This window comes from Convolutriloba macropyga, chromosome 5, assembly GCF_964194025.1.
Source record: "Convolutriloba macropyga chromosome 5, txConMacr16.3, whole genome shotgun sequence".
Classification (NCBI taxonomy): Eukaryota; Metazoa; Xenacoelomorpha; order Acoela; family Convolutidae; genus Convolutriloba; species Convolutriloba macropyga.
Window position 1 is genome coordinate 18,178,880 of NC_134472.1, and position 15,042 is coordinate 18,193,921.

The following is a 15,042-nucleotide window of genomic DNA, read 5'->3' on the forward strand; positions in this document are numbered from 1 at the left end:
CAGCGTATACTGGAATTGCCCGCTGGTATTAGGTTGTAATGGATGTCCTCAAGTAGCTTTAGTAGTCTTTTAGGTGCTTATTGTACAGAATGTGCTGGGGACGTCTAAACTCAAGGAGAATAGGTCCGTTTTGGATCACAATATAAAGTTCTTTTTATGTTTCTTTTTCTTTCATGGAAGGGACTTCAATTGACGTTGAATGAAACTCATAGTAGTCTTTTGCAAATGAGAATTTTTTCGGTACCTGTTTTGTTTAGATATTTGTGTTTGGCAATGCAAACTTAATTACAAAGGTTAAAGTTATTTTTGAGTTTATTTCAGGGTTTCTGAAAAGGTTTTGTGAGTTTTTGAGTTCTTCAATTTTTGAGGCCTTGAAGATGAGTTAATGGATTATATAGGCTTCTGCAAAAATAGTTTGGAGGATATTCATATTAGGAGTATTTGTCGACTTTCAGACTATCATTTAAAATTTGCCGTCTAGAAAGGTTTTGCAAAAATCATTTGAGGTTTTTATTATTTAAGGGTTCATGAACCTTTTTTAGGTCTTATAGATTGGATGCGGAATATATTTTAGCGATGAAGGACTATTTTTGAATACATTTATAACAGGGACTACAATGAATTTTCTTGAAAATCTGCCAATCTTTTAAGATTTGCGAAAGTTTTTTGTAGTTTTTACAATTTTAGGAGAAAATTTTATTTTTTCCTAGGACATATTTGTCTTAGTGGTTACACTTTAACAGAATTAATTTGTTTTTGAGAAAATTAAGCTTCAAGAACTGCAGCGTTCCTTTAAAAAAGATTTTTGCTTATCTTTACAATTTTTTCCACAATTTTGACGTTTTTGCTTCTGTTTGTATCTTAAATTCGCAAACTCCTGCTGGCCTATAATTTAGTATCTTGTTTTTTTAAGTAACAGAGTTAATTATTTTGACAATTTTTTGAAAATTTTAGAGAAATCTATAATGATTTCAATTTTTTTTAAATTGGAATTCTTCTTGGTCACCTTCAAATTTAATGATCTCAATTCATCATGGAATTGCTTTTGATCTGATTGATGCCGTTTTTTGTAAATAAAGAAGTAAGAAATATGATTTTTTGATGACATTGATATCAATAAGCTGCAGCACATTTTCTCGTTTTTTGCAAGCTTCTGTTTTGCCTAATTAACAAGCTAGCTTTGTCTTCGATTCCAACTTTTTGTCAATTTCCCCTCTCACTTCTAGGATTGAAAGCCGTGGTGCTCGACAAGCTTATCCTGAAACTCTATACATTTTGAATGCAGTTTCTGCTTTTCTCTAAATTTGTGAAATTCATGTGTTCTTGATTAGTAGTCGTCTTCTGATCTGCTGGTCAGATGGCGGAATATTTAATTTTTCATCGATTTTTGTGTTGTTTTCCGAGTCCTGAATGTCCTGTTTTGCTATTTTTTGAAAGACGGTTTGACCCATTTTCCATAATTTTGGACCTATAAAAAGGGGATAAACAAGTAAGAGAGGGCAATAAAATTATTTAGTTGACCTATACTGACTTCAGACGTCTGTCAAGTGCTGAAGGCGCTGGGAAAGCCAATAACCAAGATTTGAAGTGCTTTTTAGGCGTTTTTAAGCATAAAACGATAAATTTTTTGTCATTATTGTTTTTTATGTCTCTTTTTTAATCTATATGTTTTCAGCGAATGATAGCCCAGTGATCCGATTCCCGGAAACCCTGCCGGGAAAGCCGGGAATCTTATAATTTCTCGGTAATCTTGGCGGGAAACCCGGGAATCTTATAATTTCCCGGTAATCTTGGCGGGAAACCCGGGAATACTATAATTTCTCGGTAATCTTGGTGGGAAACCCGGGAATTAATTTTTGTCCGGTTTTCTTTGTGTGAAACCCGGGAACCTTTTTTTTCGGTAATCTTGGTAGGAAACTGGGGAGTGTCAACTTTTCCAATGATCTCAGCCGGAAGAAAGAGAATAGTAAGTTTTTTAATTAGTTAAGCTGGAAACCCGTTAGTTGCAAAATAGTCAATCATACGTTTTGTGTTCCGATAACATAACGTTTTCACTGATAAAAATTGGACCCTTCTAAAATCGTAAACCGTAACGTTTCTCAACCCTCCAATCCGTTTTAAACTCATCCTATAACAGGACGGCACACCGACTAAACTTTGAACATTCTTTACAGAAGAAATTAGGGATCTAAAACATTTTTGCTTCATAAAGATTTTTATCTCGGGTCAAAACGGAAAGTTTCGTATAAATTTTACCGTCGAAAACTAGTTCATTGATCGTTTGAATAGTTCGATGATCGTTTGAATAGTTTTTTCTGTTGAAATCAAAAGTTTAAACCAGACAAATGGGCACAAAGATAAACAACTAGCAGTTTTTGACAGTTTAGTTAGGTTACGCTTTCATTGAAATTCTAATGAGCTATTAGCTACAAGTTACTAATCTTTTTTTTACGAGAAATAAAAGAAAATTTAAACCAATATGCAAAAACGGTCGTAAAGCGCTGATAAGGGCTGTTGAGCCATTTTTATTAACTTATACCAATGGAGGCTTCTATTGTATCTCCTCTAGGATCAGTCGAAAGTGAAATCTCTAGTGTTGACAACTTGTTTAAAAAAAAGCATTTTTGGAACTTTCTTAATAAAACAGCACCAGGTGCCTTGGGTTTGTAAACAACCTTTGAATAGACAGAGGCGCTAGAATAATAACATAACAATTTTTTACCGTTTTGGTATGTAACGTTATTTTAGAAATTTTAGTCAGACTTTAGTCTATAGAAGCGTGGAATTTTTCTGTTATGCGATTAATTCTGAGCATTTATTAGGTAGCAAGTACCACAAAACACAACTGCCATACGTCTGTTAAAGTGACAAAGCACGTAGTCCCTGTAAAATAGTCAATCATACGTTTGGTGTTGTGATAACATAAAGTTTTCTTTGGTGAAATTTGTACCTTCCGAAAATCGTAAACCGTAATATTCCTCAACTTTCCGATCCATTTTCGATTGATTCTATAGTTGAACTGCCCTCCCATTCAAATTTAAACTTTCTGTAAAAAAAGATTGGGATCCAAAACTTCTTCGCTTCATAATGACTTTTCTCTTGGTCCTAATCCAAGAGTTTCATAAAAACTTTAACGTCGAAAATTAGTTGGTTGATCGTTTGAATAGTTCACTGCCCGTTTGAATCATTCAATTTGTCAATAACAAAAGTTTATTATAGACAAATGGGCAAGGGTAACAAAATTAGCAGTTTAAGTAGGTTTAAGTAGGTTTAAGTAGGTTGCGCCTTCTTTGAAATTTTAGTGACATATTCCCGACAGGTCACTAATTTTTGTTCTGGAAACAAATGTCGGAACAAGCTGCTTTATATAATAATCGTTGTAGAACCTGGACAAAAAAACAGAGATAACGAAGATAGAACTGCTCATTTACATTGCTCCGACTCATTTCTGGAGAAAATGGGCTGCGCTTGTGCCCAAAAACGAGATAATAATCACTATCTCAAGAATATCTCAATAGTACCATATTTTCAAAGTACCGTACCAAATGAATCGAGGTTGGTCACATATTCTTGATACTGATTAGCTCTTGTTTTCGCATCTGTGCAGTTGCCTGTTAAGTTCTGGTAAATAAGTTATTCAATGACAAAGGTGAAAAAATAGATATCTGTCTCTCAGAGCCTGAAATCGAGGTTTTAGTTTACGTTTTTCACGATATCTCCCAAATTACCATATCAAGCCGAGCTTGAGAGCTTTTTTTGTTGATCCTAAACCCTTATTGCCTGCACATCTATTTGATTTTTCCATTCAACCTGATCAGAAAAAATATTAAGCTGCAAATTTGAAAAATTAAAAATTTTAGCGTTTTGTGAACTGATGTAGTATTTCAGGAGTATTTTTAAAGTACTTTTCCAAATTAATCATTTTTAGTCGCTTTTGATTAACATTGACTTGCTCTTTTTCTTTCTTTTGTGCTGTAGCCTGAACTTTTCTGGTAAAAAATTTATTCAAGGCCAAAGACAAGAAATTGATATCTGACCTGAGGGCTGAAATCGAGGTTTTATTTTACGCTTTCATCGATATCTCCTGATTCACTTCAACTTATTAAGCTTGAGAGGAAGCATTTTCTTGCTGCTAAACTCTTCTTTATTGCCTGCATTGTTGACTTTTTATATCAAAATGACCGAAAAGTTATTAAGGTGTAAATTTGAAAAAAAAAATTTAATAAACGTTTTTTTGAAATGATGTAGTCGTTCTCGTAATCAGCAATGTTCGTATTTGAAAATTCTGTTATTTCACCGTCTGTTGGGTCCATGAAGCTATTTTAATCGTAAAACTGGTTTTCTTAGGTTTTTGAGGACCATTTTGCATTGCTTCTCTTTAAACTTTCTTTTTTTTTCAGATTTCGAATGTCAGGTTACAGTTTACTGTTTCATCGATATCTCCTAAAGTACTGAATCAAATTCAACAAACGAGGTAGCATTTTGTTTCTATTGATCTGTTCTTGCTAGCCTTTTGCAGTCTTTTTTTTTGTGTCGGCCTGTGCAAATAACAATTAGGGTGTAAACTTAAAAAATATATGATTTTAAGCGTTATTATAAATTTATGTAGTTTTTATTGTAATGAGGGTTGTTGTTACTTGCAAATTGTGTTATTTACGCTAGTGTCGGGTCCATGAAGCTATTTGAATCAATAGTTTTTATCAATTCAACAATTTTTCTGTTTTCACGATTTCATCAAATTTTTGTTGATGTTGTTTTATGTCAAAACACACAAAACATCATAACCTTCATGGTGAGGTGGGAAATTTTTTCCCACCTCACCATGAAGGTTTGCCGTGACCTAAAACGTGGAAGTGGACCAGAATTACACCCACAAATACGCCGGGAACGCTGTTTCACGTTGTTTTACGTCGGTTCCGGAGATTTTGGGCTTCGATTTTAGCCCAAAAAATGGGGTACAGAACAGTACTTTGTTAATATCTTCTAAAGTACTGGACCAAATCAAACGGGAGTGGTCGCATTTTGTTGGCACTGAACCCTTCTTGCTTGCAGTGTTTGATTGGTTTCCCAAATCGGCCTAATCAAAAAGTTATTAATGTTCAAAGTTGAAATAGGTCGAAATTTTGGGCTATTCGGGATGACCCAAATTTCGGTACAACAAAACAGCTGATTTGCGGAATAAATGTTAGTGTTTTAGAATCCTCAGTTAGTGGGGAGTATCCCCATATATATTTTCCATAGCATTTTACGGAATTGAGATGGTCAAATTTGGCTCTGAAGTCAGGTCACCATGCTTTATTGGTCATTTGGTACCGTACCTTATAATTGCTATTACTCCTCGAAGAATGTACCGATTGGGTTCATTTTTTAATATGACGCGTATCTCAAGCAGTGCTACAAACTGTACTAAGGGCGTTTATTTTTGTTCGGCCGTTTTAGAGAAATTGGCCAGTGAACTTGCCCTCGATTTTAGCACCCGAAGCGGTTGACACCATCCGGCGCCACTTTGAAGCTTTGAATTTTATGACTTCGGGTGACAAAATTAGTGTTCTGAACATTCCGTCTAATGTAGATTCCGAATATGTGTACTTTGTATAGCGTTTTCGCAGGTTTAGATGCTCAATTTTGGGTCTGGAGCTGGAGTACTCTGCTTTTATGGTCGTTTGGTACGGTACCTTATTTTTGCTATAACTCCTTGAATAATGCACCGATTGGGTTCATTTTTTAATATGATGCGTATCTCAAGCAGTGCTTCAAACTGTCTTAAGGGCGTTTTTTTTGTTCAGCCGTTTTTGAGAAATTGGCCAGGACATGTGCCCCAATTTTGACCTGATGAAGCAGGGTACCTGTACGGCGGATGGGGTACACCTTGAAGCTTTGAATTGTTACTTGTGTTGAATTTCAGTTTGCTGCCTTAGAGTGGAGTCTCCCCATAATGGGGACTGTCCCCATATATATTTTACAGGTTGTTATAATGAGTGGTGATTGGTTATAGTAGAGAAACCGGACCCGAAATGGGTCACTTTGGTCGTTTGGTACGGTACCTTGATGTTGGAATATCTCCTTGTAGAGTGAACCGATTTTTGATTTGTTTGTTGATTTGAACTCAGCTTGAGCCGTACTTGAATCCCTGTAAATAGCGTTTTGTTTCTTTCAGCCGTTTTCGAGAAATTGGCCAAGACACATACGGTCATTTTGACCTTTTAGTGACTGGTACGTTTCACGTTTCTACATGTGAAATGTTGAAATTTATGACTTTGACTGCAGGAATAGGCTCGTTGAACTCCATTTGTAATGGGGAATCTTCCCATATATATTTTGTATAGGGTTTTCCGAGATCTAGGGGGTCAATTTTCACTCTGCACGTGACCCCCCCAACCCCCGTGAATATATTCCCAAAATCACGTAATTTCCTTGGGAAAATGGGAAAATTGTTGTTTTGGAGTACCAGTATAAGCACTGTAGTCCCCATGTAATGTGGGGAAACTCTACTCCAATTGTCAGCCATATTGGTTGAGGGGTTGATGTTCACTCCCCTTATTACTTATATGTATACTATTATTCTAAGGTGAGGGCGTTTCGCCCCATGGGTTGCACCCCCCCCTGTCCCGTTGAGACGCCGGCTAGTCGGCTCCCCCCCCCCGCTGGGCTTTGGTGCACCCCATGATGGGGATGTAGGTGCGGTGCGTGCGTGCGGGCGTTTTTCGGGCGTCTTTCTTTGTGTTTGTGTTTCGCTGCGTCTGTGTTTGTTTTCGTTTTGAGCTGAAGCTCTAATTTCGCCGTGGGTTCCGTGCGCTTTCTGTGTTATCTATGTATATTAACAAAGTATTTTTTCAGAGTTTGTTTGCTTGTCTTGTCTTCTCTTCTCTCTGCTGTCGTCTCTGCTGCTAGGTGAGTTCTTCCCGCTTCTTTGCTTGCTAGCTTGGCTAGCTGGCGCTTTCTTTCGGTCTGGTTTGCTCTGCACCGCAGAGCTGCGGTTTTCGGACCGGTTTTTTGGTCCGTGTTCCCACATCGTGGGAATGTGTTCTTGCAAAGCAAGAAGGTTCGCCGAAGCTTTGCGCTCTTCTTGGTTTTTCAATTTTGCGCTTTTTTTGTTTGCTTCCGCTTTTTTTTGGTCTGGTTTTCTGTGCAGCGCACAGTTTCAGTTTTTACAGCAAAGGACTTATTCTAAAAATTTGACATTCTACCTAAGAGTGTTATAGTCCTATTAGTTTCTGAAAAAGAGCTAATTGCTGGTCTAGCTGGTCTGAGAAAAAAGTAATTGATACGTTGTCAGATTTCGAGCTCAAAAATTATTTTTGTGCGTTTTCATGAAAACTGAATTTCACTGCAGTCAAGGACTTGTTCAATTGAACTGAGGGTCTACCTAGGAGTGTCATAGTCCTAGTAGGTTCTGATAGAGGGCTAATTGTTGATCTAGCTGGTCTGAGTAAAAAGTACTTAATACATTGTCAGATTTCAAACTCAAAAATTATTTTTGTGCGTTTTCATGAAAAGTGAATTTCACTACAGTCAAGGACTTGTTCAATTGAACTGAGGGTCTACGTAGGAGTGTCATAGTCCTAGTAGGTTCTGATAGTGGGCTAATTGTTGATCTAGCTGGTCTGAGTAAAAAGTACTTAATACGTTGTCAGATTTTGAGCTCAAAAATTATTTTTGTGCGTTTTCATAAAAAAGTGAATTTCAGTGCAGTCAAGGACTTGTTCAATTGAATTGAGGTTATACGTAAGAGTGTCATAGTCTTTGTAGGTTCTGATAGAGGGCTAATTGTTGATCTAGCTGGTCTGAGTAAAAAGTACTTAATACGTTGTCAGATTTCGAGCTCAAAAAACATTTTTGTACGTTTTCATAAAAAGTGAATTTCAGTGCAGTCAAGGACTTGTTCAATTGAATTGAGGGTCTAAGTAGGAGTGTCATAGTCCTAGTAGGTTCTGATAGAGGGCTAATTGTTGATCTAGCTGGTCTGAGTAAAAAGTACTTAATACATTGTCAGATTTCAAACTCAAAAATTATTTTTGTGCGTTTTCATGAAAAGTGAATTTCAGTGCAGTCAAGGACTTGTTCAATTGAATTGAGGGTCTACTTAGGAGTGTCACAGTCCTAGTAGGTTCTGATAGAGGGCTAATTGTTGATCTAGCTGGTCTGAGTAAAAAGTACTTAATACGTTGTCAGATTTTGAGCTCAAAAATTATTTTTGTGCGTTTTCATAAAAAAGTGAATTTCAGTGCAGTCAAGGACTTGTTCAATTGAATTGAGGTTATACGTAAGAGTGTCATAGTCCTTGTAGGTTCTGATAGAGGGCTAATTGTTGATCTAGCTGGTCTGAGTAAAAAGTACTTAATACGTTGTCAGATTTCGAGCTCAAAAAATATTTTTGTACGTTTTCATAAAAAGTGAATTTCAGTGCAGTCAAGGACTTGTTCAATTGAATTGAGGGTCTAAGTAGGAGTGTCATAGTCCTAGTAGGTTCTGATAGAGGGCTAATTGTTGATCTAGCTAGTCTTAGTAAAAAGTACTTAATACGTTGTCAGATTTCGAGCTCAAAAATTATTTTTGTGCGTTTTCATAAAAAGTGAATTTCAGTGCAGTCAAGGACTTGTTCAATTGAATTGAGGGTCTACTTAGGAGTGTCACAGTCCTAGTAGGTTCTGATAGAGGGCTAATTGTTGATCTAGCTGGTCTGAGTAAAAAGTTCTTCATACGTTGTCAGATTTCGAGCTCAAAAATTATTTTTGTGCGTTTTCTTAAAAAGTGAATTTCAGTGCAGTCAAAGACTTGTTCAATTGAACTGAGGGTCTACCTAGGAGTGTCATACTCCTAGTAGGTTCTGATAGATGGCTAATTGTTGATCTAGCTGGTCTGAGTAAAAAGTACTTAATACATTGTCAGATTTCAAACTCAAAAATTATTTTTGTGCGTTTTCATGAAAAGTGAATTTCACTGCAGTCAAGGACTTGTTCAATTGAACTGAGGGTCTACGTAGGAGTGTCATAGTCCTAGTAGGTTCTGATACAGGGCTAATTGTTGATCTAGCTGTTCTGAGTAAAAAGTACTTAATACGTTGTCAGAATTCGAGCTCAAAAATTATTTTTGTGCGTTTTCATGAAAAGTGAATTTCATTGCAGTCAAAGACTTGTTCAATGGAACTGAGGGTCTACATAGGAGTGTCAAAGTTTTTTAAGAGGGCTAATTTATTGACCATTTTTACAGGTCACCCAAACTTTTTAATTTTCAACTCATGTTGTTTGAAAGGTTGTTTGTATCGAAAGCTCCATGACATTCAATCTTGTCTTGTCTTATGTGTTGATATTATGTGTGTATGTATAAATAAAAAGTGGGTACGAGTGGGCTACGTTTTTTAAGGGGGCTATTTTATTGACCATTTTTACAGGTCACCCAAACTTTTTAATTTTCAACTAATGTTTGAAAGGTTGTTTGTATCGAAAGCTCCATGATATTCAATCTTGTCTTGTCTTAGGTGTTGATATTATGTGCGTACGTATAAATAAAAAGTGGGTACGAGTGGGCTACGTTTTTTAAGAGGGCTAATTTATTGACCATTTTTACAGGTCACCCAAACTTTTTAATTTTCAACTCATGTTGTTTGAAAGGTTGTTTGTATCGAAAGCTCCATGACATTCAATCTTGTCTTGTCTTAGGTGTTGATATTATGTGTGTATGTATAAATAAAAAGTGGGTACGAGTGGGCTACGTTTTTTAAGGGGGCTAATTTATTGACCATTTTTACAGGTCACCCAAACTTTTTAATTTTCAACTAATGTTGTTTGATAGGTTGTTTGTATCGAAAGCTCCATGATATTCAATCTTGTCTTGTCTTAGGTGTTGATATTATGTATATATAAAAGCTGGGCATAAACAAATTTAGAAAAAAGTTCAATTCTGTTTCAGCTAAAAATGAGCACTTTTACAGAGAAAAAGATTGGAGTTTTTGGGGACAGCCATGTTCAAAGGCTCCAATTACCCGAAAATGTTGTTGCTCTGGGCAAAGGCGGAGAGAGAGCCCGCAATTGGAGGAATTACACAAATGAGCTAAGAGGTTACGATGTATTAGTCATCATGATTGGGGGAAATGATATTTGCCCCAGGGATATCTTTACACCCGCTGATATGTCCCTGAAAGAGTTAACAGCGGAAATCCGCGATTTGTTCAGTTACTGCCAGCAGAACAATACTGTAGTGTTGACGGCAGATATTATTCCGCGGTTGAACAATCCTGACGGAATCCGCAAAATGAATAGTAGGCTGCTGAACAAGTACAAGAGAAAACATATAGAATTAGCGGAAGCCATTGGTCGCGATTTCTCTGATGGGGTTCACCTCAGTTCTTATGAGTTTCTGAGCCAATATCTTATAAAGAAGATCAAGCTACTCGCTGAGAATGTGAATTAAAAGTTTGCTCGCCTGAAATTTGTAACTGTTGCGTGTGCTTTTGTTGTTGCACTTGAAATTAGTTTTGTGAATTACGTAATTTTGAAGTTTTGAGCTGTAGTTTGAATTTTTTGACACTTGCCTTTGTTATGCCATTTTTGCCTGATTCAAAGTAATTAAAAACTCTCTCCGTGAACATAGTTTTCGACTGAGCTGTTATATTACACTTTTGAATTTTTGCTCATTTGAGTATTCTGTGTATATGGTGGAAGAATAGCATGAACATAAACAATAAATAAACTGGCTTAAACATAAAGAAATAGCATTAAATAATAGCATTAAAAAAAGAAATAGCATTTGAACAGCCGATCGCGTGGCTGGCTGAAAAGCCGACGGTGTGGCTTAAACAATAGGTAATTCGATAGTTTGAACAGCCGATTGTGTGGCTGACTGAAAAGCCGATTGTGTGGCTTAAACAATAAGTAGATAAATAGAATTTGAACAGCTGATTGTGTGGCTGGTTGAAAAGCCGATTGAGTGGCTTAAACAATAGGTAATTCAATAGTATGAACAGCCGATTGTGTGGCTGACTGAAAAGCCGGTTGTGTGGCTGAAACAATAGGTAGATAAATAGAATTTGAACAGCTGATTGTGTGGCTGGTTGAAAAGCCGATAGCGTGGCTTAAACAATAGGTAATTCAATAGTATGAACAGCCGATTGTGTGGCTGACTGAAAAGCCGATTGTGTGGCTTAAACAAGTAGATAAATAAAATGTGAACAGCTGATTGTGTGGCTGCTTGAAAAGCCGATAGCGTGGCTTAAACAATAGGTGATTCAATAGTATGCACAGCCGATTGTGTGGCTGACTGAAAAGCCGATCGTGTGGCTTAAACAATAAGTAGATAAATAAAATTTGAACAGCTGATTGTGTGGCTGGTTGAAAAGCCGATTGAGTGGCTTAAAAAATAGGTAATTATATAGTTTGAAGAGCCGATTGTGTGGCTGACTGAAAAGCCGATTGTGTGGCTTAAATAATAGGTAGATAAATAGAATTTGAACAGTTGATTGTGTGGCTGGTTGAAAAGCCGATAGCGTGGCTTAAACAATAGGTAATTCAATAGTGTGAACAGCCGATTGTGTGGCTGACTGAAAAGCCGATTGTGTGGCTTAAATAATAGGTAGATAAATAGAATTTGAACAGTTGATTGTGTGGCTGGTTGAAAAGCCGATAGCGTGGCTTAAACAATAGGCAATTCAATAGTATGAACAGCCGATTGTGTGGCTGACTGAAAAGCCGATTGTGTGGCTTAAACAATAAGTAGATAAATAGAATTTGAACAGCTGATTGTGTGGCTGGTTGAAAAACCGATAGCCTGGCTTGAACAATAGGTAATTAAATAGTTTGAACAGCCGATTGTGTGGCTGACCGAAAAGCCGATTGGGTGGCTTAAACAATAAATAGATAAATAGTGTTTGAACAGCCGATTGTGTGGCTGGTTGAAAAGCCGATTGAGTGGCTTAAACAATAGGTAATTCAATAGTATGAACAGCCGATTTTGTGGCTGACTGACAACCCGGTATTGTGGCTGAAACAATAGGTAGATAAATAGAATTTGAACAGCTGATTGTGTGGCTGGTTGAAAAGCCGATAGCGTGGCTTAAACAATAGGTAATTCAATAGTATGAACAGCCGATTGTGTGGCTGACTGAAAAGCCGATTGTTTGGTTTAAACAAGTAGATAAATAAAATGTGAACAGCTGATTGTGTGGCTGCTTGAAAAGCCGATAGCGTGGCTTAAACAATAGGTGATTCAATAGTATGCACAGCCGATTGTGTGGCTGACTGAAAAGCCGATCGTGTGGCTTAAACAATAAGTAGATATATAAAATTTGAACAGCTGATTGTGTGGCTGGTTGAAAAGCCGATTGAGTGGCTTAAACAATAGGTAATTATATAGTTTGAAGAGCCGATTGTGTGGCTGACTGAAAAGCCGATTGTGTGGCTTAAATAATAGGTAGATAAATAGAATTTGAACAGTTGATTGTGTGGCTGGTTGAAAAGCCGATAGCGTGGCTTAAACAATAGGTAATTCAATAGTATGAACAGCCGATTGTGTGGCTGACTGAAAAGCCGATTGTGTGGCTTAAACAAGTAGATAAATAAAATTTGAACAGCTGATTGTGTGGCTGCTTGAAAAGCCGATAGCGTGGCTTAAACAATTGCTGATTCAATAGTATGAACAGCCGATTGTGTGGCTGACTGAAAAGCCGATCGTGTGGCTTAAACAATAAGTAGATAAATAAAGTTTGAACAGCTGATTGTGTGGCTGGTTGAAAAGCCGATTGAGTGGCTTAAACAATAGGTAATTATATAGTTTGAAGAGCCGATTGTGTGGCTGACTGAAAAGCCGATTGTGTGTCTTAAACAATAAGTAGATAAATAGCATTTGATCAGCCGATTGTGTAGCTGGTTGAAAAACCGATAGCCTGGCTTGAACAATAGGTAATTAAATAGTTTGAACAGCCGATTGTGTGGCTGACCGAAAAGCCGATTGGGTGGCTTAAACAATAAATAGATAAATAGTGTTTGAACAGCCGATTGTGTGGCTGGTTGAAAAGCCGAAAGAGTGGCTTAAACAATAGGTAATTAAATAGTTTGAACAGCCGATTGTGTGGCTGGTTGAAAAGCCGTTAGCGTGGCTTAAACAATAGGTAATTAAATCATTTGAGCAGCCGATTGTGTGGCTAACTGAAAGGCCGATTGTGTGGCCAAAACAATACGTAGATAAATAGCATTTGAACAGCCGATTGTGTGGCTGGTTGAAAAGCCGATAGCGTGGCTTAAGCAATAGGTAATTAAATAGTTTGAACAGCGGATTGTGTGGATGACTGCAAAAGTTGTTCATATCTGATTCAAGTTGAGGGAAATAAGTTTTTTGATTTTTTCTCTTGTTCTTATGCGGTGAAACAATACGCTACTAGCTATCTGATTGAAGTGGAGGTCAGCAAACTTGTTTCTTAACATCTGTTCTGAAATTTTTTGAGTAACTTAAAAAGTTGTTCCTATCTGATTCACCTATCTGGTTACATGTCCTGACTTTTGTTGTTTGACCTCAGATTCAATGGAAAATTCAAGTGCTCAAAATCAACTTACGAAGTCGCTGGAAAATCTAAATCGGAGCAGAATACGCTCAGAAGCAGAGCACAAAAGGTTTATTGTTGTCCTGAAAAAGTATAAAAACTCCTTCAATGGGCAGAACTGTTTGCAATTAAATGCGAGATCTGATTCGGCAGTGTCTTCTTCAGTCGTGGCTAGTGGAACCGTTAGTGAGCCCGTTCAGGACGTTCAACGAGCAGCTGAAAACAGAACGGGGTTGTCAGCAACCCAACTTGGCCTCAACTTGGCGTCAGATGCTTTCACTGAAGACGAGCTCATTGAGCAAATAGTCAGTCCACAGAAGTCTTCTAGACCCCCTCTGGACAAAATGAAGATTACTGAAATCAAAAAGAATGTTCTAAACCAATTCCCTGACTCCTGGCCGGAAGTGCGAGAGTCAATAAATCAAAAGGGAAGGGACTTGAAAAGAAAGAAAAAGGCAAATGAGAGATCAGAGCAGAAGCGTGATCGTATGGAATCCAGTGCTGATTAATAACTCTGAGATAGATGACTGTTTTTGCAGCAATTTTTGTTAAATCTTGTTGTCAAATTAACGTTGTCTTCGAAATCTACCAAAAATTGAGTTTTAGGAGCGTACAGTTGTTTAGTTTTTCTGCGTTCTGCATTTTTGAAGTAAAATCTACACCGTTGCTTTGTTTCAGAAATACTGATGTTTTCTAAATCCATCACGAAATTAGGGAGTCAGAAATCTCATTCGTCTCGGGTGAACGATAAAAAGTTGTTAGAGCAGTTCAAAGACATTTATTTTGTATTTTTTTTTGAAAAAGGAAAATACAGAGAAATCTCTCTTGATAGCAATGCGTGGCCCGACACATTAAGTTATACGGAGAGAACTCTTGTCAAGAAAGACGAAAAGATTCTTCTCTACTTCGAGAACGATTTCCATTACGGGCGTTTTGTTGCCAAGGGTGATGTGGACCTTGTGAAATTGCTCAGTGATAAAATGGATGAAAAAATCGACAAAGCGAACACGTCGACAGAGGTTGCGAACTTGTCCTTCGGACGTGAAACTCTTGAATCGGAAAATGACAGGAGAGCGGCCAGTCAACCACTGTTGAAAAGAAGCTTCGGAGATTTACGGTCTCTAAAAGAAAACGTGGATCCCGCCAAGGCAAAGAGAACTGCCGATGAGGATATACAGGTCCTGTCGCAGTCCTCCTGTACCCCACCTGCTAAAAAGCTGTTCCAATCTAAACTTCCCCTCGTTGAAGCTGCGAGCCTTACTTTGAAGAGAAAAGACTATCCCGAAAATGGAAATCAAGATCATGCTCAGAGTCATGGTATTGGAGATCCCGTTGAAGATGTAAATGATTCCCCGGCTGTCGTTGTCCAAAGTGAAACTGAAAACTCTGATAACGATGAGGATGATGACGACGATGATGATAATGAGGTCGGTGATCTTGATGATCAGAACAGTGACAGCTCAAGTGGTATCTTGAAAAGTGTTTGTAAGGCAGTAAGAAGTGTGAAGAAA